General features: G+C 43.3%; 1 long non-coding RNA gene across 6 annotated transcripts in view; it reads right to left on the reverse strand.

Annotated features, from left to right (window-relative positions):
• Positions 1 to 26,060, reverse strand: part of LOC149120536 (uncharacterized) — a 111,637-nt gene that overhangs the window by 17,466 nt on the left and 68,111 nt on the right. Inside the window, exon 5 of one of the 6 annotated variants that reach the window (XR_016225917.1) lies at positions 9,967 to 10,191. The exons of 3 other annotated variants lie outside the window; for them this stretch is intronic. This is a non-coding gene — a long non-coding RNA (uncharacterized LOC149120536). Of the gene's footprint in view, positions 1 to 9,966; positions 10,192 to 15,019; positions 18,206 to 19,287; positions 19,683 to 26,060 lie in introns of those variants that run through there. 2 more of the 6 variants (XR_016225920.1, XR_016225919.1) reach the window with 2 other exon arrangements.

Below are 26,060 nucleotides of genomic sequence, written 5' to 3' on the forward strand. Positions count from 1 at the left end.
GTATCTGAATTTAATTAAAATTAAAATTGTATTTATCTAAAACAAGTGCTAATTACCTTACTGTTTCACTGAGTACTGACCACCCAGAAATTTGTTAAAACAAATTGCAAAATAAGTTCAGCAAGTTACAAAGCAATATCTTCTGGCTTGCACGAGATAAAACAGAAGAGCCATCAGAAGGGTGGGATACCCGATTTGTTTCATTGATAAGACAGGGAGAGGTAGACTTTGGACCAGACCTGGTTCTAAGGTGAAGTTCAAATTCTGAGATAAGGCAAGTGGGAGGAGAGTTCCCAGTCCACGCCAGTCTCTAAGGCCGAATTCGAATTTTGTGCCAATCTTGTATGCTGCCACTTTGAGACCAGCCAACAGAGCCTGGTGATAGACATGGAGCCTTTCCTTTACAGAAATTAACCCAATTGTAATTCTCCTTTTTAACATTTACATTGCTCCAAAATGCCAGACGGCTGTTCACCTTGGAGACCTGCTGCAGATATGGGCATGGCCTGGTGAGAGATTTACACCCTCTTCCCCGGATTTTTGAGGGCCAGCAAGAGCTCACTGGATGCCGCAGCTGGCCCTCAGGGCTCCCGCTGGCTTCTCCACACTTCACTGAATTTCTTCACTATCACACTCAGAGCACTGGGCAGAAATCACATTGCAACAACACACGCCACCGGCCCTCACTATGCTTTGTTTTAATTAAACAGTTGGAATCCCCTGGTCCTCACCAGTTCTAAGTCGGCTACTAGGCGCTGGCCAAGGCGAGGCACCACGAGGAACTGGCCCAAGGGGCGGAACCGGGGCAGGGAGGAGACTGTGCAGCACCGGGGGTGGGGGGTGGGGACAAACATGGGCCCATACAGAATTTCCACGGACAGATTTAGATGGTCGTATTACAGAAGGTATCAACTGCTCCGAGGGCAAACCTCCGGGAGTTTGAAGGAGACCAAAGACCTTACGGATGGGACGAGAACTCTGCAGCAGTCCCTCTTCGTCCCCAGATACAGACTGGATCTTCCCAGGTCCCCAGATACTCCTGTTTACAATTGCTAACTAAACATGGGTTCCAGATTGCCCCTGAAAAGGTTCAAAAGGTACCCCCCTTTAAGGTTCTTGGGGCTGTCTTAGAACTAGATATGGCCGGCACCGCGGCTCAATAGGCTAATCCTCTGCCTTGTGGCGCCAGCACACTGGGTTCTAGTCCTGGTCGGGGCGCCGGATTCTGTCCCGGTTGCCCCTCTTCCAGGCCAGCTCTCTGCTGTGGCCAGGGAGTGCAGTGGAGGATGGCCCAAGTACTTGGGCCCTGCACCCCATGAGAGACCAGGATAAGTACCTGGCTCCTGCCATTGGATCAGCGTGGTGCGCCAGCCGCTGACCCATCCTTTCACACTGTGTTCACTGACAGGGGAAAAATAGGAGCAGCAATTGCTGTCTTTCTGCCCCATATGCAGGGACAGGAAGTGCCAAAAAAAGTAGTTCATTATGTTCAAGTGTCGGCCCAATTCAAGGAACTTTATGCCGTTGTCCTGGTCTTGAAAACAATACAGGGACCCTTTAACCTGTTTACTGACAGTCTTTACGTGGCCAATCCACTCCCCAACCTCCCTTGTTCACACATTAAACTTGATGATAACCCTATCACTCCTTTAAGGATTCAAACCAGAAACTTTCTGAAGTCAAGGACTAAGCCTTGTCCACCTCCCGGATATTTTGTCTCAAGGTAATGCCATTGCGGATTCATTAGCGTCCTCATCCCAGTGCTACCTTACACAAGATGAGGCTATCTCCTTTCACGACCTTACGTCAATTGGAGGGGGTTACAACATTGAAACCCCCATATCCCAATTAAAGAATTAAAGAAAATCGTCAACTTGTAAGTCCTGCTCACCATTCTTACAGCTACCTCCCTTACAGGGGCCCGGGGTCAACCCTCGTGGACTGGCGCCCAACCACCTGGCAAACTGATGTCACCCATTTCACTTCTTATGGAAAGCTTAAGTATATTTTTGTAACTGTTGACACCTTTTCTCACACCTGCTAGGCTACAGCCTACAAAGGCGAAAAGGCTAAACACGCTAACAATCATTTATTACAATGCTTTGGGGTTCTTGGCATTCCTAAACAAATTAAAACTGATAATGGACCTTGTTTTACCAGCACCTCATCTGCTAACTTTCTAAAGTGTTGGGAAATTAAACATATCACTGGTATCCCCTATAACTCTACGGGCCAGGCAATCATTGAAAGACAAAACAAAACATTAAAGGCCCAACTTTTAAAACAAAAAGGGGGAGCAACATCCCCTCATGACCAGCTAAAGATGGCATTATGCACCTTAAATATTTTAAATTTTTCAAAGAATGACAACCTCACTCCTTTCCAGCGACACTGGACAACTACTCTTAAGTACTCCACTGTTAAGGTCCAAGGTCCGATGGAGAGAACCCCTCACGGGGGCCTGGAGGGGCCCTGATCCCCTCTTAACGGCAGGCAGAGGCTTTGGATGTGTCTTCCCCCAAAATGAAGACAAGCCCATCTGGGTCCCGGCCAGAGACCTCAAACACCTTCCCCCCCCACTGACCTTATTAATGACCTTAATCCAAGAGCCCAGCCCACTTGAGGCCTTCTCTCTCTCTCTCTTTTTCACAGGAATGATGAGACACCTGTGGCTACCTGTTGCAGTGGCGGTCCTCCCAACCCTGCTATTGGAATTGTCGCCTGGTGAGACGTCTTCCGGTAGGGGACAATGGGAATTTTGGATCTTGGCTATCAGGATCGATCCTCCAGGAGTCCTCAACACTTCCAAATGTACCTCAAAGGAAGCTGAGCTTTACTTTGATGCCTGCCAACCCACTACCAGGTGGGGGTCCTGTGCAGACTGGGAAAAAACTTATGCAACTAACCATAAATACATATGCTGGAAAACATTACAAAAGGGAGACTATGTGAATAGCCAGGAAGGTATTGCCCCTACTGGAGCTGCCCACATTCACACAGGGTCACTTATGAGTCCTTTGGAGCTACTCTGCCCAAAGGGGAGCTCCTGTAAAAGAGGAGCTTGCAACCCAGTAAACTATAATATAAGAAATTCCTATGATCCTAAATGGCTCTCAGGAGAGGAAGCAGGAATTCGAGTGGGCGGGAAAGGAAGAGATCCATAGGGCCTCATTAGAACAATAAAGGTATGGATCCCTGCTCCTACTTCCTCCCCCACTGAGGAAGTGCTTCAATAAGCAAAAATACATCCCAGCTAATCAGTAATGTGGCAAAGGAAAATAGCCCATATAGCCCTTTTTGACCTGACTAGAGACGCTTAACCTTACTTACCAGCTGCTTAACACCTCCAAGTTACCTGTCCGGCAAGGCTGTTGGCTATGCATACCTCACCAAAGGAGACCCCCTATTATGCTCATTGGGATGGAGTTAAAGGCTAGCTCTGTCCCATGCCCCTCTTTGTAGGTGGCTACAAAGGCCGGGACTGGGACAGAAGCCAGGGGCTGAAGCAGAAGCCAGGGACTTTAGGCCAGCGCCACGGCTCAATAGGCTAATCCTCTACCTGGGGCGCCAGCACACCGGGTTCTAGTCCCGGTCGGGGTGCCGGATTCTTTCCCGGTTGCCCCTCTTCCAGGCCAGCTCTCTGCTATGGCCCAGGAAGGCAGTGGAGGATGGCTCAAGCCCTTGGGCTCTGAACCCCATGAGAGACCAGGAGAAGCACCTGGCTTCTGCCTTTGAATCAGCGCGGTGCGCCGGCCACGGCGGCCAGCTGCAGTGGCCATTGGAGGGTGAGCCAAAGGTAAAGGAAGAACTTTCCCTATGTCTCTCTCTCTCACTGTCCACTCTGCCTGTCAAAAATAAATAAATAAATAAATAGATAGATAGATAGATAATGCAACTCTACTGCCTAATCAGTCTTACTGTGCACTCGGAAATGCTTCCTTCCTATGCCAGCATCTATTAACCCGTACCATGAGAGGCAATCAAATCTACTCCCCTGTCTTGTTGCTTCTCCACAGGTTGAAATTGCCTTGGCTACTGAGCCCCTTCCGATTCCCCTCACCAGAAAAGCCCGGACAGCCCGGGCGCTGGCCCTTATCCCTTTGCTTGTGGGGTTGGGTGTTTCCGCTGGGGTGGGTACTGGTGTGGCTGGGATCTTCGCCTTTTATCTCAACAACCGATTACATTCTCAGGTTGTTGGGGACCTGCGAGAAATAACCCAATTGCTTAGAGTCTTACAGGAACTGATCTCCTCCCTGGCCTCAGTAGTCCTTCAAAACAGAAGAGGATTGGATTTACTAACGGCAAAGGAGGGAGGCCTTTGTGTCTTCCTCAAGGAGGAGAGCTGCTTTTTTGTTAACCAATCTGGAGTTGTCCAGGATCGAATTAAACAACTTCAAGACAACCTTGAAAGTCGCCGGCGATGCCTAATGGACTCTTACAATGGCTGGCGAGGGATGTGGAGAGGGTGGCTGCCCCACCTCCTGCCGTTGTTTGGTCCAATCACTGCCATAATTGCACTTCTGCTCATAGGCCCCTGTGTGGTTAACGCCTTAGGTTCCTTTGTTAGAAAACAGCTTCATTCAACCCACGTCGACCAGCTGGAAGTCAGGTACCAGGCCCTTGTTAGTCAACAGGATACCCCCCCTGGGTTACTAGCCAAACCTCTCCACTTACTCCCTCATCTCCTAAATAGGGTACTGGTAGCCAATGACGGGTAAGACCCCCTGGGAATGGTCGACCTAAGACGGATGGCCAGGCCCTCCCTCCTGGCTTCTCCAGTGACAGGCAACTTCCAACTCCTGGTGGGGACAACCTAAGACAGGCACGGTTACCCTCAAAGTAAAAGCAAAGGGGGAGATGCGGGGGCTCCAATTGAAAAGGAAACAAGGCCACTAAGCCTTCACTTGACAAGGCCACTAAGCCTTTGCTCGAGTTTGCTGCACTTCGGCATTCCAGTGGCAGCGTTTCCAACAACTCAAGATGGCCCCCGGGGGAGGTACCTAGCCTGACAGGAGACTTCCGTACTCGTGAACAGTATATGTGATAGGCCCTTGAGGGCGTGCCCGGCTCGTGTCCTGCCTGACCTTTCAGCTGGTTGGCTCAGTTCCCTTGTGCCTTGGACAGCCCCCTTTTTGTGTCTATAAAAGCTTTTCCCCCTCCCAAAAAAGTTGAGAACCCGGCTGCGCCCTGGGCATTGACTGATCTCCCAGCTCTGGTGTGGTTCCTTTGCCGCCGACACTCATCATCCCGCTAGGCCTTCGAGCTCCCTAGGCTGGCCCTGAGGAGCTCCATCGGACCTGCTGCCCCGTAGAGAGCAGCAGGCAGAAGCAGAAATAATGAAGGGGCTGCATCACCCTCACATTATAAAACTGTTGCAGCTAAGGCACACGACAGAGAGAGCCTACATTTTTATGGAGTATGTGATCGGGGGGAACTTAGGTGGTACATGATAGAGCAAGGCTGCCTACAGGATGAAGAGATACATCGGCTGTTTAACCAAACTTTATTAGCTGTGCCATGAGCAGCGTATCATGCACAGAGATTTAAAGTTAGAAAATCTCCTTCTAGATGCCAATCTAAATATTAAGTTGACCGATTTGGGGCTCAGCTACAAATTGGCTGATGGAGAAAACCTGAAAGATTTGTGTGGGACATTTGAGTACTGTGCCCCTGAGGAATTCTTAGAGGAGGAGTTCAGTAGGTACAAGGCTGATGTCTGGAGTCTGGGCGTGGACCTGTACACCATGGTGACATGGTCACTACCTTTTGACGGGGAGGATTTTGTGCAGCTCAAGGAAAACATCCTGTCCGGACACTACCAAATTCTCACCTGTGTAAACCTAGAGCTTAGTAACCTGTTGGAAAGGTTATTGACCCATGACCCGGAGGTGAGGCCCATAGTGCCAGACACCATGGGCTACCAGTGGCTCAGTGCAGGACATGAAGTACCTGAAACAAGTGAAGAGTTTCTGTTTCTACCCCAGGAACAGGAAATACAGGAATTCCCAGGGGGCCTATGCTCTCAATTGTGCCTTTAAGAACGGGATGACCCCTTGTCTTCTGTGCCACACTGGGTGAAATCCCAACAGCAGGGCTATAGCATGCAAGAAATACATGGACATACTGAAGTGGAAACTTTAGCATCTCCTCGGGGTCCTGAAGCTCTAAGGTCTTTTGAGGACCTGGGATTCCAGCTGGACCATAAAGCAGGCTCCCTGCCACCCAGGCTCCAAGCCAGTGCCTTGTCCCCAGGACTTCAGAAGAACCGCAACAAAGTGAAGCCCATGCCTCATGCCATCCCCAGTGTTCAAAGCAGTCCCATTCTCCATTGCCTCCAGGGACAATCAGGCTGCAACTGCAGAGCCCCTGAGTGTGCTGCTCTCAGCTCCCAACCACTGATACTTGCAGAAGACCAATCGGGGCAGAATCCTTGCCATGGGACTCCCGGTATGAGTAGCAGTGAGTCCTGCAGGATAGATAGTTCCCAACTGGCCATGTTGACAAGGACCCCCACTGCCTGTGCAGTCCTTAGCCAGGATCCTCTGACCTCCCTCTCCACCACACTGAGCACCAACAGTAGTGAGGATGATTTAGAAGTCAGGAGCTGCTCCCAGGCAGCATCAGAGAAACAGAGCATCCCAGGCAAACAGCAGCAGCAGCAGGAGGAAGAGGAAGAGGAGGAGGAAGAGGAGGAGGAGAAGGAGGCAGGGACCTCAGACACTCAGGCTAAAAAGAGCAAGGGTTGCCTGGGGATTGGCAGGAGGATCGTCAAATTTTTCACCTGGATGTGTTGTATCCGGCCAGCCCCAGAGGAAAGCCCTTGAGTCCAGAGTAGAAAGTGGCCTCTCAGTAGCCTCTTGGGAAATGCCCAAGAGGAGGGGCCCTTATATGAGAAATGAAACAATGAAGGGGTATTCATGGAATCCTGTCTGGGAGGAGGGAAGGTGAGGAGGCAGTAAGAGAAATTATAGGCAGAGAGGGAATATACTGTCCCATTTTTCAGATGGTCAATAAGGTAACATTTTTTCATGGTTAGGGGTCATGACCATTTCCCAAGCGAGAAGATACAGACACATGGTGTTCGATTCTGTTTCAAAAATGAATTCATTAATATCACTCCCTAATTAAACTTCCTGTACCCAGGCCTTATGGAACCGCTCACTTATTCCCCCAATCCTGGCTAGCAGGAGTATCGTTTTCTCAAGAAAATCTACTTTTGCTTTGCTCCCCCACCCTCATGATCCATGTTGGGATTATTTATTGCTGTGAGACAAAGAATGGACTTGAAATTCCTGCAGCATCATTGGTGCCATGACTTGGATGGACTCAGATACATTGGAAAGGTGAGTAAGGCAGACTGTTTCTCTGTTTTTTGTTGAGGGATTATGTAAATATTTAAACATCAACCATACAACTGGTACTCCATATTGCCCACAACCCCAGGGAAAGATAGAGTGAGCTAATCAAACATTGAAAAGTATGATGGACAAATCTACGGACGAGGTACAGACTATTGAGGCTCAATTACAGTTGGTACTAATAGCTCTTAACCAAAAAAAAGGGGAGGAATAGGATACACCCCAATGGAGAGATATTATTATCAACAATGGACTGCTTCTAATCAAAAGCTAGCATTACAAAAACTACATGCAGAAAAATATTCTTGCTTTTATAGATTACCAAACAGTAAAGACTGGAAAGGGCCCACTATCATCCTTTGGAGAGGAGAAGGAGCAGTAGTGATCAACACACCTGAAAAGGGGATTATTAGCTTGCCCCACAGACATGTTAGGGTAGTTCCAGCTCCAGAAGACACAAGTTAGAGATTGGACAAGAATAGACCACAGCCAAATATGTTTAGCTTATAAATTAGAAGATCCATATGAAATCCCCCATGGAAATTTAGTGAAAAATTGTATGATCACTGGCCATGGACTAGTGCTATTCTAACAACCAAAGATCCTAGGACTATAATAACAGCAAATGGAAAATATGGGAAATTTGACAGGGATGTTAGACCATTAGCAGAGCAACGATGGGTACCTGGAATGTATGGGCTTGCCTCGAGGGCAACTAGTTGCTGGTTTTGCAAGAAAAGTAAAAATTGGAAAAAGGTGATTAGAACAGGAAAATTGGAAGAAGGTGTGATACGTAGAGTATTTTTGGTGTGCTGCTTAACACCTCAAGGAACATTGCAAAGATTGACAGCCTTAGCTTACACATTGTAACAACCATTGATTTTCCTTCTGAAGCATGCACACATAAAGGAACCTTTGGATATTCTTGCCTATAAGGACATATATATATATAAGTGTTGGTCTTACCTCAAGACTTGGGAATTTCCAATTAGGCACTAATGGAATATCAATTGCAATTATCCTGTCAAAAGAATTCATGTGTTTGTAAGAAATGTAGATACCACTGTCAGTTGTGCTTTTTACAGAAAGAATTAGGGATTTCATATTCCAGAACTAGGACTAAAGAACTCCAGAGATGGCAACAGCAGCAGCAAATAGAGAAATGCACATTAAAGGAAGACAAGCTAAAGACCTCTATGAACAGTATATACTTAAACAATTAAGGAGGAAGAAAATACACCACTTGTAAATCCTTTTGAGGGATTGTCCGAGGACCAACAAGATGAATTAGCAGCCCGACTACAAGAACATCTACAACAGGTAAAACAAGAATTAAAGAGATGGGACCCAGATAAAGGTAAGTTAATTGAAGGTAAGCAAACACTTAAACAATTTAAAGTATTAGGTAACTTAATGAGATTGTGGGAAAGATTTGAACTACCTATGCTCAGAGCTTATGGATTAATAATGACAATTATCATCTTCATTATATTGCCCAGGGTAAAAACAGAAAAACAAGTGTTAGGCTTAGTAGAAAACCCACCAGCCTATACACACCCTGATATGAATAATGTACCCTTTACCTGTGAATCAAACATACCAAGGTCAGGATGTGAGCCCACAGGCACTCCATCCCTCATTAAGACAAAAGTAAAAAATTATACTATTCCTTGGTTAACCCATGCTAAGGAATTGGTGGGACCTTGGAGAGATTTAATTGAACAATTTTTCTGTAGCAACTGTAAAAGGTCTAAAGTAGAATGCGGTAATTATACTTGTCATGCACACAACAATTATACAAATTGGACGTGCAGTGGTGTAGTACCAAAATTGACAGGGCCCTTAAATCTAGTAACAAAACAAAACAAAGTATATCCTTTTGACTGATGCAGGAGCCATGGAATGTATAGACATCACAGAGATTAAGAAAAATACCTCCTTAACTTACACAATGAGAGGATGCCCACTGGAAGGAACTATTTATGAAGCATGTGATGAGTTGAAACAAACAATGTTTGAAGCAGGATTAAGTAAACTGTGGGCCAGACCCCCATTTGCCTTAATTAAATGCTTAGAATATAAGACATATAGCCTGAGCAGAGATGACAAATTTTACTGGGGAAAGCCTAACTGTACTTCGTGGGTAGCAACAACGTGCACACAAGAAATACCTTTCTTAGGGCCAGATCTAACCCTATTAGGGTTAGAACATTCATATTTAGAACCGTATGTTAATAATACTAAGGAGAGGATGGATTACTCAGAATGGGAAACTGCATTTGCCCATGACATAGATCCCAGTTTTACTTTAACAAAGATTCAGGGGCATATCAATTGCTTCCAGGTAGCTGTAAAGGACTCTTTAGTGTGGATGACCTTCAAACAAAACAGGGGAGTTCAAATAGGGGAGGGACAAGAAAAGGATCTAGAGAGAATTAGTCATGTAGAGTGTTCCTTCTATTATGAAAATGAGAGTTACTACCTTAACGAATCAAACATACCCTAAATTTATCAACTCCAGACTTTGGATATAGCATCTATATGAACGAGACATAAAATACAATGGTCAACATTTCGAGATGAGTTTTCTGTCTCTTTTATTTGTAAAAATGGCTCAGAGCATAGGTATATTAGATGCAGACCTCCAAGTAATAATCAGTCAACACATTGTTTTTGGCAGGCAGGATATGAAATGTTCCACAAACATTCTGTAAAAACTTCAGTAAGGGAAGACCCAGGAAACTGGACATGCAGGACCGAAGGGGAGGTATTGTATGCTAGATGCACACATCCATTAGATTCTAAAAAGGAGATCCATTGTTACACAAGGGACCTGGAATGGGAAAAGAGAATAACATTCTTGTCTGCATATATGGTGGTAAAGGCAACTCCCTTCACATATGTGCCAGTAAATATGTCTGATTTGACTATACCAATAATAAAAATGCACAAAAATGTGCAAAAAAAGAGACTTTGGAGTAACAGCAGCCATTGTCGCTACAGCAGTGTCAGCAGCCACGGTAGCTGGTGCTGTGACTGGAGCACTGGCTCTAAGCACGACCCAAATACAGGGAGATGCTTTAGAGTCCCTTCTGAAGATAATTCAGGAGCAGCAGGCTCAGCTAGGTGACCAGTCAGCACTGCTTAAGACACATGCTATGGGGCGCCAAATGCTCGAAGCACACGTGGAACAAATAGAACAGATAATTACCACACTAGCTTTGGAAAGAGAACTCAAGTGTGAAACTACTGGAAGAGTTTGCATTACCACCATTCCGTGGAACAATCTATCCATTCCTAATGCAACACAACTAGCTGATATGTTCAAACACAACCATTCTACCTGGCTAGAGTGGGTAAATGCAACCGCTCATCTTGAGGCTAACATTACTAAGAGATCTCTACATATAATACAGCTTCAAAATATAGCAGCATTTAAGATAGGTCAAGTCAAAACAGTGGAACAGACAATAAATACTCTGACTGACACAGTTTTCTCTTGGCTCCCATCCTGGAAATGGTTTAAAATAGGAGCAATATTTTGTATAGTCCTTGTATGCTTGCCAATCTTACAGCACCTCTTCTCAACTGGACAAAATTTCACCAAGGGATACCTGGCCTTCCGAGAGGAACCCAGACCACCGGAAATGGAAGAAGAAGAAAAAGAAGACCTCAAATCTGGAAATCAATCCGGTATATGCTCAAGAATGTTCATCCCTTTGGCCCAACGGCTCACTGGGCTTTACAGGGCTATGAGAGCATTTAAAGAAAAAGACAAGGGAGCGAAACTGATCATTTATCAGGGAAAGAAACTGCACTGTAGCAAAGCTTGCAAGAGGAAATGGCCTAACCGCAAAATTGTTGTTATAACTATGTAACCCCTGCTGCCATGACTACGGGGCCCAAAGGGAGGGAACACAGGCAGCGCTGACCCTAAACAAGTGCATTTAAGAAGACACTCAGACGCTTGTAAATGGGAGCACTACTCAGCCTCCCTTCCTGGTCCATAGAGCCTAGTGCCCGCTGGGAGAAGCTCCTGGTCTGTAGAGCCTAGTGCCTGCAGGAGCCAGCTGAGTGGCCTTCCCTCCTAGTGCCGGTGTAACAATAAAGAGCATTTAACCTGATTCTTCTCAGTCTCCTCTGTGAACCCTTCGTCAGCGTCCTGGACAGTCATTGGTGGTGGGAAAGCTGACAATCATCAAAGACACATGAAACTGGAAAGACATCCTCTGTTCATGAATTGGAAGGATTAACATTAAAATGTTCATATTCCTTAGGAACTTTACAGATTCAACGCAAGTCCTATCAAAATACCAATGGCATTTTTATACAGTCAGAACAACAAATTCTAACATTTATAAGGAACTACAGAAGACCCAGAGCAGCCAAAGTGATCCTACACAAGAAAAAATATACAAAGCTGGGGGCATAACAATACCTGATTTCACAAAGGTCTAGTAAATAAAACAGGATGAACCTGGAATGAAGATGAATACAAAGATCAACGAAAACAGAGAAAAATACATAAATACAAACATACATACATAACAGCTAAATGATTTTTGATGAGAATCCCATAGTCTTTTCAATAAGTGGTGCTGACAATACCGGATATACATATGTAGAAGAATGAAATTAAATATCTACATTTCACCACACATAAAAATCAACTCAGATGGATCAAGGACCTAAAACTGACACCTGAAAATACAAACTTGCTGGAATAAAACACAGGGAGACATCTCTTAAACGTGGTAGAGGCAATGACTTTTTGGTTAAAACCCCGGAAGTTCAGGCAGCAAAAGTAAAACTAGATGAATGGGACTACATCAAACACTGAAGCTTCTGTACAGCAAAGAAAACAGTAATAGAGTGAATAAACAACCAATGGAAAGGGATAAAATACTTGCAAACTACTTATCCAACAAAGGATTAATATTCAGAATATATCAGGAACTCAACAAACTCAAAATCAAGCATCCAGTGCAGTTAAGAAATGGGCACAAGGAGCCTAAAAAGACAATTCTCTAAAGAAAAAATACAAATGGCCAGCAAATATATGCAAAACACTATTACTAGCCATCAGAGAAATGAAAAGAGGGGCTCACACTGTGGCATGGTAGGCGAAGCCTCTGCCTGCAGGGCCAGCATCCTATGTGGGCACTGGTTCATGTCCCGGATGCTCTTCTTCTGATCCTGCTCTCTGAATATGGCCTGGAAAGCAGTGGAAGATGGCTGAACTGCTTGGGTCCCTGCAACCACGTGGGACACCTGGAAGAAACTCCTGGCTCCTGGTTTTGGATGGGCTCAGCTCTCGCCATTGCAGCCATCTGGGGAGTGAACCAGTGTATGGAAGACCTTTGTGTGCCTCCCTCTGTGTCTGTTAACTCTGCCTCTCAAATAAATAAATAAAAAAAAAACTTTAAAAAAGAAATGCAAATCAAAACCCCAAAGAGATATCACCTCATAATGCTAGAATGCCTATCATAAAGAAAAAGTAAAAAATTCTCCCAAGGATATGGAGAAAGGAGAACTCTCATATACTGAGCATGGGAATCCAAATGAGTACAACCACTGCAGCAAACACCGTGGAGATTTCTAAAAACTAAGAATAGAACTGCCATATGACTCAACAATCTCAATACTCAGTATATGTCCAAAAGACATGAAATTATTGTATTTAAGACATACCTGCTCCACCATGATTACTGCAGCACTGTTAACAATGGCCAAGATATGGAATCAACCAACGTATCCACCAGCAGATGAAGACATCAAGAATCTGTTGTGTATATACTAAATGGAATACTATTCAGCCATTTAAAAATGAAATCCTGTCCTTTGCAGCAAAATGTATGCAACTGGAGGGTATCGTGTTTAGTGCAAAAAGCCAGACACAGAAAGACAAATAACACATGCAAACCTTCACATAAGCAAGCTAAAAACCCGAATGCATAATGATTAATACAGGATGGCAGCCACTGCAGGGGATGAAGGGAGTTTTGATGAGGGGCACAAAATCAGAGTTAGATCAAAGGAATAAGTTCCTATTGTTACACAGCACAGTGAGAAGACTAGCTCACAATAACCTCGAATGTATTATATGAACATACAGAAGAAATTCCAAGTCTTCCATCATAAAATATTGACAAAGGAAGGGAAATGTTGATTATCTCATTTTTCATCAGGACACATTGCAGACATGCACCCAGACCTAATACTGTAGCCCTTAGGTAGGTGAAATTATTGTTAATGTCAAACTTTTCAGAAAACAGAACCATACCATGAACCAGCAACACCACCACTGGGTACATGTCCCACAGAAAGGAACTAAGCAGTTCACCTATCTACAGTCCCATGTTTGAAGCACATTTTTAGCCATGAGGGAAAGAGCAGGGAGCAGTCTGGTGTGGTTATCAAGGATAATAATCACTTGCCTCTTGCAACAGCAGACCAATCAAATCCACCCGCCAGGTGGCATGTGAGAGTATTCACCTCTCCAAATGCCACCACGGGAGAAAAAGGAATGATGGAAGTTTTGTCTGCAAAGCAGACATTCCTGGGGGACTTTCCAACTGAGTTGGATGGAACAGGAAAACCACAATCAGAAATCCAAAATGATAGCCATAAGATGTCCCCAAATCAGATATGCCTGGGTCAAGAAACTCATTCTGGTACCACAATAGGAAAATGTCCCCAAATCAGATATGGCCAGGAGTTCAAACTCTTTTGGTACCACAGTCTCCACTATGAGGGCAGGGATGAGAAAAAGTAGACTGCATTTTTGTCTCACTAAAAGGGAATAGTATCTTGGCAAACATAATGAGTTGAGAGTTCATCAGATGAAGGGGTCAAGAGTTTGTTGTATATATATGAAACAGAATACTATCCAGCCATTTGAAAAGAATGACACCCTGTCACTTGAAGCAAGACGTATGGAACTGGAGGTAAGTGAAAACAATCCAGACACAGAAAGACAAATACTGTACCCACTCCCTCACAAACACAAGCTAAAACAATCAGGGGCCAGTGCTGTGGCATGGTAGGTTAAGGCTCTGCCTGTGGTGCCAGAATCCCATGTGGACACCCATCAGTTCACATCCTTGCTGCTCCTCTTATGAACCAGCGCACTGGTTATGGGTTGAGAAAGCAATGAAAGATGTCCCTAGTGCTTGGGCTCCTACGTCCACTTTGGGAGACCCAGAAAAAGCTCCTTGCTCCTGGCTTCGAATTTGTTCTGATGCAGTTGTTGCAGCCATTTGGGTAATGAATGAGCAGAAGGAAAACATCTCTCTGTCTCTCCCTCTCTCTGTAGCTCAGCTTTTCAAATAAAAATAAATAAATCTTTAAATACACCTATGTGAATACACAATAATTAATAAGGGATCTAAGAGATTGGAGGGAAAATGCAAGGAGTTTGGATGATGGGTACCAAATCAGAGTTAGATCAAGGAGTAACTTTCTAATGTTACACAGAATAATGGAGAGGATAGCTCACAATAACTGAGTATGTGTTGAATGAACATATACAAGAAATTCCAAGACTTCAATCATAAGTACTGACAAATAAAGGGAAATATTGATCATCCCTTTTTAATCAGGACACATTGCAGACATGTACCAAAATGTCACACAGTAGCCTTTAAGTATGTATAATTATTGATTTCAAAATTTTTTTAAAAAAACACTTCACATGAACTAGAAACTCCATCACTGTGTAAACACCAAATGGACAGGAACTAAGTATTTCAGATACTTTTCGTGATATGTTTAATGCACCAGGGATGTAGTACTTAGAATCTGATGACAATTTCAGCCATTAACAAAGAAGCAACGAGAAGTCTGGTGTAGGCTTACAGAACAGTAAGCACCTGCCATTTGCTACAGCAGGTCTATAAAATCCTCTTGCCAGGTAGCATGTGAATAATCACCACTCCAAATGCAACCATGCGAGAAGGAGGAATGACAGTTTTGTCTGTACAGCAGGCATTCCTGGGAGAATTCCACAACTGACATGGATACAACAGGAAAGCTACAAGCTCAAATCCAAGTTGATAGGCCTATGATGTCCCAAATCATATAAGCCTGGGAGGCTCCACTATGAAAGCAAGGATGCAGATAATATATAGTGCAGTTTTACTACATTAAAAGGCAGTAGAATTTTGGCAAGCAAAATAGCTGAGTTGGTCAGGGAGGTTAGGCCAGTAGCACAGATATCAACAGTGATTCACCAAACGGGGTACTCCAACGTAAGGGTATGGATGGTCCAGTCTGAGGCCACAAAAGGCCACTAGCAATTGGTGATGTCCCTAGAATTGGTGGACATGTGACTTCAAGATGGCCTTGAGTGTGGGTGGACTGCTCAATGTCAAGTAGGATGATCACAAGTTCTGCCCCCTGAGCCACATGACACTACCCCTGTATCTGGAAGGAGGTATCTGATGTGAGATGACTGATGGTGGCTCTCCAAATAGACAAAGTGTCTGACATCCTCATTAAGGACACAGACTCCTCAGGGTGTGGGTTTGTTTGGTCTCTGAAATACCACTTCCATTTAACAAGAGATTCTCAGTGGCTGGAGGCAAGGACCCAGCTCATGATGCTGAGGGAGGTAGTCCAAACTCTCTGTGAGTCAAACAGTAGTGTCACTAATAGCTCAAAGCTAATTTGAAGTCCTTTACCCATGTGACCCTCAGAACCAAAAACTATCCACAGAGTAGTCCTTAGTTTTTTTCTTTGGAAGTGTGCCTGACCAAGGTGCATCCTTGTGGGTGACTGGTGAGATAAGTGGGTCTTAGGGTTCACTAGAGGTGAGGAAATTGGTGTTATTAGAAGGTGAAAATGTGCTGGGCTTCCTTGGTTGAAACCGAATCACTGAGGAAAAGGAGATATATCTGGATTTCTTGAGGATTTTTTCTGAATTCCTTTTTCAAAATATAGACCAAAAATTTGAGGTTGCAAGATCTCATCTCGTATGGAACTAAGGTCCACACACACTTGGTCAAGAAGTCAGTTGCTGATGTTCGAGGCCCATTTTTCCTCCTCCTCTTGATTATCAGTTGAAACGATGTCCTCAACATAGTGTCACAGGTGGATGCTAGGTGACAACTGAAGGCCAGCCAGATCCTATTAACAGACCATGAGCCCTGCAGGACCATAGAAGCAGCCCACTTGAAGTCTCATAAAGGTGCACTGTTGGCCTTTAAATTAAAAAGTAAATGCTGGGGCTGGTGCTATGGTGCAGCGGATTAATGCCCTGACCTGAAGCACCAGCATCCCATGTGGGTGCCGGTTCAAGATCCACCTGCTCCACTTCCCATCCAGCTCTTTGCTATGGCACAGTAGGTAAGGCTTCAGATAACAATGCTTCCATTTCATACTGTAGTGCTGGGTCATGCCCCAGCTACTCTATTTCCAGTACAGCTTCCTCCTAAGGTGCATGGATAGACAGTGGGTGATGTCGGAAGATCTCAGGACTCTGCAACCTATGTAGGAGAAGATGATGGAGATCCTGCTCCTGGCTTCACCTTGGCTAATCTGTAGCTTTGCAGCCATTTGGAGAGTGAGGTAGTGGGTAGGATGATATCTCTGTCTCTCCCTCAATAATATTTTTTTCCAAACAAAAAATCATTAATATATAACAATGGCCAAGGAACTGTGACAGAGTTGTTAAGATGCCATTTGGTTTACCCATGTCCCATATCAGAGCGCCTGGATTTCAGTATAATCTTCCTGCAGTCAGGTTTCCTGCTAATGCACACTCTGATGGAGAGCAGGCATTGCGTCAGTTACTTAGGTCTCTTCCACCAATATAAGAGAACTGGATGGAGTTCTTGGCTTCTGACTTTGGCCTAGCCCTTCCATAATGTTTGCAGGCTTTGGTGATGAGGCCAACAGATGGAAACATCTTTCTCTATCTCACACTGCCATTCTAATCAGAATATAAAGGCTTCAAATCACTGTATTTGGCATGGCAATTAAAGACATCATTTTTGGTGGCAGCATTCCATCACAGAGTATCCAGGATCAATACCTGTCGCACATTCAAATCCAGGTTCCTGCTCATGCATACCCTGGGAAACAACAGAGGATGGCTCAGATACTTGGGCCCTTGCCACTCAAGTGCAGTGATCCAGCCAATGGGAAATCTGTTTTCTTGTCTTTCAATGAAACATAATGAATAATGCTTAAGTAAGTGAATAAATAATTCCACTGGGTCCAAGGCAGATTGTTTGGGACTGTCCTAGGGGCAGCTTTGCCATTCAGGGGTGGTGGCTGCACATACTCGCTGAAGAATGCCTAACAGCCTCAGTAGCTCTCTTTTGTTCTTAATTGTACACTGTCCATTGAAACAAAGAGGCTCCTGCTGTAGTGTGGTGTTTCACATGCTCTGGATACCCATTGCAGCAGAAAAAGGGACAGTTTATGTTCACCCTCTGTGCAAACATGACACCATCTGTTTGTGCTTTCCAGACAAGTTGGACAGGAACTTGATGTAGTTCAGTGAGAGCTGCCAGCTGCCAACTCTGTTGCCTGGTGATTTATAGACTACTTCCTGTCAGGAACACAGCAAGGTTGCCCTTCTCAATGTGGCCCGGTCCAGTCTTTGAGCAGGCTTTGTGTCTCCATCCACAGCAAAGTGGGTACATCTGTGTGGACTTCCTTGGTGTCTGAGATATGGCACTTCACCACCTGAGACAGCTGCAGATGAGGCATCAACTTTCTTCACCATGTCATGGGTGGTACTTGGCAGCATGTGAGGGGCAGCCAGCAGTCATCTGGTGCATCCAGACTCACCATCCCACAGCACACAAGACTATGCATTACCCAGGTGGAGGTGCCAATGTCTGAAATGATCCCATGAGACCATGTTACTTAGATGCTGCTGCCAGCAACACTCTGCACACAATCTTGAGTATAGGCCTTCCCTTAAGAAGCCTCACTGTCTCACTGGGAGTCTGTGGAGGGACACGGAAAGCAGTGATAAACCAAAATATTGAGGTTTCAGCTCTAATCTCGTGTGGAACTAAGGTCCACACCCACTCGGTCAAGAAGTCAGTTGCTGATGTTCGAGGCCCATTTTTCCTCCTCCTCTTGATTATCAGTTGAAATAATGTCCTCAACATAGTGTCACAGGTGGATGCTAGGTGACAACTGAAGGCCAGCCAGATCCTATTAGCAGACCATGAGCCCTGGAGGACCATAGAGGCAGCCCACTGGAAGCTGTGTGGGTGCATGCACCCATTAGCAATGGCAGTCCACAAGTCTACCAGGTACTACTCTAATTCCCATATGGCAAACGACAGAGAAATTTTCCACAGGTAACCTTCAAGCATTTTTGACATGTTCTTATATTTATGACATTACATATTCCTCAACACAACTGTTAACAATAACTGAATTCAACAACATTGTAGAATACATGATGTTCTGCATGGAAAAATGTAAACACTCCACCAAAAAATGGTTCAAGATGAAAAACCAATTCAGTGACACTACAGGTTACAAATCAACATACAGAAACAGTAGCTTTTTTATATTCTAATAACCAGCTTGCCAAAAATGAAATCTAACAATTAATCCCATACGCAATAGGGACAAAAATAAAACATTTAGGAATAAATGCAACCAATTAAGTGAAAGATATCTACAATGAAAATTCTAAAACGCTGAAGAAATAAATCATTAAGGACTCCCAAAATGGAAAAATATAACTTTCACATGGATTGGAAGAATTAGCATAATTAAAATACCTATATTACTTAAAGCAACCTACAAAATAAATGAAATTCCTATCAAACACCAATGACATGTTTTACAGAATGAGAAAATAATCCTAAATTCCCTAAGAAAAAAAAAGTGGAAGTTCTTTCCTCCCTTCAGAGAAAGGCACCTCCTTCTTTTTTTTTTTTTTTTTTTTTGTGGGGGATGGGACATGGCACAGGTTGAAATAAAAAGCTAAAGGCCTGAAGCACTTGTGCACATTTTCAAGGACAAGAACAGCTTTAAAAAAAATGCATAAGCCCACTGCATGTGCAGATGGCACGAAATTAATAGATGAGAAAGGATAGAACTACTTCTACTTTGCTTCTGCCTTTGAAAGAGAATATCTTCAAACTGGAAAGTATACAGCAAACATAGGCAGGCTTTGAGACTGAAATACCGGAGTCAATATTAAATGCATTTTTGATTGCCCTTTATATCCAGGGTCTAGATCCAGGCTCAGATGAACTGCATCAAGGTTCTGAAGAGGTCCATGTTTTGATTGAAAGGACAGTCTTCAGTAATTCTTGCATTTGTAGAAACAGAAGAGGCATTAGAAACCTAGCAATAGACAAAAGGTCAATTTCCAGAAATTACAGATATGTGAATCTGACATCAAAGTTCTTTAAGGCAAGACTGATTAAACAGATGATATAGACAACTTAGAAAAGAAAGGGCTGACCAAAAGACTGACCACCTAGTCAAGAACAAGTCATGGCCAACCGGATTCACATTCTTCTGATCTCAGCTCCGTGCTAATGTACACCCTGCCTCTCATGTGGGAGAGCTGGACTTTTAAATACCTTGAAATATTTTTTTAATCTTTTATTTAATGAATATAAATTTCCAAAGTACGACTCATGTGTTACAATGGCTTCCCCCCCATACCGTCCCTCCCACCCACGACCCTCCCCTTTCCCACTCCCTCTCCCCTTTCATTCACATCAAGATTCATTTTCGATTATCTTAATATACAGAAGATCAGCTTAGTATACCTTAAGTAAGTATTTCAACAGTTTGCTCCCACACAGAAACATAAAGTGAAAAATAATAGATGATTTTTTTTAAATGATGATGAAATCAGATCAGACCTATTGTCATGTTTAATCCCAGTGAGAGTCAAGTTGGGAATTGATAGTTTCTTTTTTTTTTTTTTAACAGAAGATCAGTTTAGTGTACATTAAGTAAAGATTTCAATCGTTTGCACCCCCATAGAAACACAAAGTGAAATATACTGTTTGAGTACTCGTTATAGCATTAAGCCTCAGTGTACAGCACATTAAGGACAGAGATCCTACATGAGGAGTAAGTGCACAGTGACTCCTGTTGTTGACTTTACAAATTGACACTCCTGTTTATGGCATCAGTAATCTCCCTATGCACCAGTCATGAGTTTCCAAGGCTATGGAAGCCCCTTGAGTTCTCAGACTCTTATCTTGTTTAGACACAGTCATAGTCAAAGTGGAGATTCTCTCCTCCCTTCAGAGAAAGGCACCTCCCTCTTTGAAGACCTGTTCTTTCCACTGGGATCTCACTCACAGAGATCTTTTTGCCAGAGTGTCTTGGCTTTCCATGCCTGAAATACTCTCATGGGCTTTTCAGCCAGATCCGAGAGGCACCTCCTTCTTTGATGGCCCATTCTTTCCACTGGGAACTCACTTGCAGAGATCTTTCATTTGTTGTTGTTTTTTGTACTTTTTTTTGTTTGTTTTTTGGCCAGAGTGTCTTGGCTTTCCAGGCTTAAAATACTCTCGTGGGCTCTTTAGCCAGATCCAAATGCCTTAAGGGCTGATTCTGAGGCCAGAGTGCTGTTTAGGACATCTGCCATTCTATGAGTCTGCTGTGTATCCCACTTCCCATATTGGATCATTCTCTCCCTTTTTAATTCTATCAGTTAGTATTAGCAGACACTAGTCTTGTTTATGTGATCCCTTTGACTCTTAGACCTATCAGGGTCAACTGTGAACTGAAATTGATCACTTGGACGAGTCAGATGGCAATGGTACATGCCACCTTGATGGGACTGAATTGGAATCCCATGGCACGTTTCTAACTCTACCATTTGGAAGCCCTCACTTTTTAAATTTTTGGTTTGTTAAGAACAGTGTACAAACTGAAATGGCTCCGTAGTGATTCTCAAAAAACAGTAAAATCCCAAATATGAAAAAAAGCTTATCTTGTATTTACTGTATTCCTCTGATGCTATTCAATTTCACATACTCATGAAAAAATACTACCATTTTTCTTAATTAGAGGAAACAATCTAAAATAAATATCCATCCCCAACTTAAAACACAGCATAGTAGCCTTTCGACTGAGCATGACAAGAAAGAACAGTTCAGTTATTTACAGGTTCTGGTTTTGCTTGTCTTAATTAACCATTTTCAAATACCATAATACTAGCTGTGACATTAATCATTTAAACCCCTTAACTTTATACACCAAGTAACATGCTGCTATTTTTACTTACATTTTATCAACAAGAGTTGTACAGATTTATGGGCTAGTGTGACATTTCAATACTCATATAAAATTTGTACTGATCAAATCTACATTAATCTTTCGACATTATTTTATGGATAGAGCCTTGAGCTAACCTTTATTTCATTTTCTAATAACAGATGTAATGGATTACTGTGAGCTACAACCATCCACCTGTATAATTCTAGGAAATTACTCAATAATCTAATGCTACTGCGATAATCATCCGTGTCCATGTTTCCACCTAGTTTTAATATTGCAATTCGTTTCAATCAATAAGGGGGAGGGGCAGAGAGAAAGAGAGAAAGATAAAGACACCACCCATCTAGTAGTTCATTACCCAAATGCCCAAAATACTCAGGGCTGATCTGACCCAGGCTGAAGCTGGGAGATGGTCTCCAATGTGGTAGCAAGAATCCAACTACTTAAGCCATCACGGGCTGCCACTGGTATCCTGAGCATTGTCTTTCCCACTATGCCAAATGTCTACCCTTCAAAAAACTTTTGGGACATACCCTCATATAGCCCTGGCTTCCAGAGGAGGAGGCCACAGTCCCCTGTCTTGACCCCATCACTGCATGGACTCCTACTCCCCAATCACCACACATGTCAAGCTCCTGCTCAACTCCAGCCACAGCATCTGGTTTAAGGGATCCAAATGAAGACACTGGGAACCCTGGCCCACCAGGGTTACCAAACATGCAGTCACTCACTGGACATAAAGGCCCACATCTGAGGCAAAAGCAACCTGGATAACCTCATGTCCAAAACTGAAACTGCATCATTGTTACACCACATATTAAAATCAACTCAAAATGAACTGGAAGTCCACACAGAAGATCTGAACACTTACAACTTATAAAATAGAAAATTCCTTGACATTAGCCATAAGAGCGGTTGCTTATGTGTTAACAATTAAACACAGAGAGCAAAAGCAAACAAAAGGAAATGAAACTACAACAAACTAGTAAAGCAATAAAGCAAAGATCAATGAAATGAAAAGGCAAACCAATGAATAGGAGAAAATATTAGCAAACCGTATGTGTGATCAAGGAAGTAATACAGGGAATGCATACACTAAGAAGCAAAGAATACAATTAAAAAGGACAAAGGAATCAATCAATGTTTTCCAACAAAGACAGACAATGTACCCAGTGGATATGTGAAAAAGTCCTGAACATTGCTATCATCAGCAAAATGCAAATCAAGATGACAATGGTTATTATCTCATATCTGTTAAACGGCTACTATTAAAAAGTTAAAAGATAACAAGTATTGGGCACAATGTAGAGCACACAGAACACACAGTATTGGAGGGAATGTAAACTGTACCATCCATTAGGAAAAGCAATATGGAAGTTCCTCAAAGAAAATCTCAAAAGGAACAACCTTTATTAGCCATGAATCCAAAAGAAAATCACCATCTCAAAGAACTGTCTGCACCCCCACATTCACTTCAGCATCATTCACAATTCCACGATACGGAAATAACCCAAATGTTTGTTGACGGACCCATAAGGAAAAATGGGATACACATACAGTGGAATCCTCACCAAACCTTAAAAAGAAAGGAAATACTACTACTTGGCACAAGATGGATCCAAAAGCATGGAACTATAGGACATTACAAGGAGTGAAACAAGACACAGAAGTAAGAAATACTACATGAGCGCACTTACATGTGGAATATACAAAAGTCAAACTAACACAGTCAGAGAGCAGGATGGTGTTTGTGATGAACTGGGAGCAGGGAAATGAAGAGATGTTAGTCAAAAGATACAAATATATGGTTATGGTGCTGGAGCTGGGTGTAAAAGCTTGAGCCTCCACCTGACTGCCACCATCTCCTATGGGCACCAGACCGAGTCCCAGCTGCTCCACTTCCCATTCACCTCCCTGCTATGGGAAAGCACTAGAAGATGACCCCATGACTTGGGCCCCTGTGCCAAAGTGGGAGACCTGGGGCCCAGCCCTGCCACTGAATACATTTGAGGAGTGAAATAATGCATGAGATGAGATATTCCTCATCCTCTCTCTCACTCTCTCTGTCTCTGTCTTACTCTCTTTTCTCTGTTTCCTGCCTTTCTTTTTTGATTTGACAGGTAGAGTTATTGACAGTGAGAGAGAGACAGAGAGAAAGGTCTTCTTTCTGTTGGTTCGCTCCCCAAATGGCCCCTACGGCTGGCGCTGCGCCGATCCGAAGCCAGGAGCCTGATGCTTCCTCCTGGTCTCCCCTGCGGGTGCAGGGGCCCAAGCACTTGGGCCAATCTCCACTGCCATCCCAGGTCACAGTAGAGAACTGGTCTGAAGAGGAGCAATCGGAACTAGAACCTGGCGCCCATATGCGATGCCAGCACCACAGGCAGAGGATTAACCAAGTGAGCCACAGTGCCAGCGCTTGCATTTGAAATAAATCTTAAAAAAGTCAAATTTACAATTCTGAGATAAGGTTTTGAAAATCTAATATATGCATCGGGTAACCAGTTCACACTATATTCTGTACTTGTAATTTCCTAGGTCAATATTCTTAAAAAACACTATAAAAAGGATAGGAGTGTAAATGAGAGGGCAGGTATTGTAGTAAGAATGACTATGCTGCTAAAGCTATATTGACTGAATGCATGAAGTATGTATACCTTAAATAAAAGCTTTCTGGAAAAATACATAAATAAATAAAATAATTTAAAAAACACTCTAAGAGTCATATATTTGCTAAATAGCTTCACTGTACTAATCCTTTCATACTGTACTGTAAGTACCAGGAGAGTTGAAAGGTTTGTGTGAAAATGTATAAAGATCAGACTCATATCAAAACACACACTGTGTGCCTTGAATATATACAATGTTTATTTCTCAGTTATACTGTAATAAGGCTGGAAAAATAAAACATGCAAAAATAGGTTCCTATTCTTAAGATATAAATAAAACTAAGGAACTTAGGTTAATATTGTGGGGTTTTGGTAGGCTTCATTGGACAGCAATGATTTTTAAAACATTCATGATTGGGGCAGACACTGTGGTGTAGCAGGTGAGGCCACCAAATGCAGTGCCGGCATCCCATATGGGCACCAGTTCAAGTCCCAGCTGATCCACTTCAGATCCAACTCTCTGCTATGGCTTGAGAAAGCAGTAAAGGATGGCCCAAGTCCTTGGGCCCTTGCACCCACATCGGAGACCTGGAAGAAGTTCCTGGATCCTGGCTTCAGATCAGCACAGTTCTGGCCATTGCGGCCAACTGGGGAGTGATCCAGCAGATGAAACACCTCTCTCTGCTTCTCCTTCTCTCTGTGTGTAACTCTGACTTTCAGATAAATAAATCTTAAAAAAATTCATGAACTTGACTAAACTAAATTTCAGGCGGTTTATACCTTGAAAGTAAAGATTCAGGAAGTCTATCAAGAGAATATTTAAGACAATATCCAAGTTAACATATTACACTGTCATCTCACCTCCCTCAAACTGAAAACTCAGAAATAGCAAAGGAAAGGAAGTGTATCTGAAGGAAACCAGGAAAGTGAACAGTGAAATGAGAATTATAAATTCCTACATGCTATCCTCCCACCCAGGTGTGTACATTCCTATGTGCATATAACATAATTACATATTACAGGCAGGTTGAGAATTAGCCCAATTAAACTATGGAACTGAAATGCAGGGCCTGCTTCATCAGTATGTGACCAGTGACACTGCAACTGGACCAATCTCAAAAGAGTATACTCCCTGCTGTCCAAATTCTTACTGAATTTAACTGGAATTTGTGCTTCGTAAATGAAGTCTGATAGGAAGATGGGGCAAGTGCACAGGTTGAGCTCTCACTGACTCACTGGGACAGGTCTTGGTCACAGTCCTCAGGTTCACTGCCCTAAAAAGCCTTCCATTTCCCATCACTGGTGACCACTGTGGCCCTTGGTTCAAAGCAATACTTGCTTGTGGGCACATTATGTTTAGAGAACACACGTTTGGGGAGGCACCATGGTAGTTTCTCACCTAAACTCAATCTCAATATCTAGGGTTTCCATATTTAAATGCATGACAAATTTTTAAACAACACAATCTGCATTTTCAGTTCCTACTAGGAGCTACACATTATGGAGTTAGTTCTGTTAACGTTTAGTATTTACACTTTCTTTTAATTTTCACAATGACATTCTTTCAGTTCATTTTATAATCACAAGAAAGGAAGGAGGAAGGAGGGCAGGATGCTGGGGGGAGGAGGGGAAGGTGGGAAGTATCACTACACTCCTCAATCTCTGTATATGAAATACATGGTATCTCTTCACCTTTATATAAATAAAAATTATTAAAAAAAGAAATTTAGCTGTGAAAACTGCAAGATGAAATATACAAACCAAATGGAGATTCCGAGTATTTAAGTTAAAGAACAAACCAAAACATGACAATACCAAAATATTAAACCAGGATGCTCACAGCAGTATGGCAGGGCCTTCCCCATGGAAT

Source organism: Oryctolagus cuniculus, chromosome 19, assembly GCF_051225735.1.
Source record: "Oryctolagus cuniculus isolate XC-2025 breed Fujian yellow rabbit chromosome 19, ASM5122573v1, whole genome shotgun sequence".
Lineage (NCBI taxonomy): Eukaryota > Metazoa > Chordata > Mammalia > Lagomorpha > Leporidae > Oryctolagus > Oryctolagus cuniculus.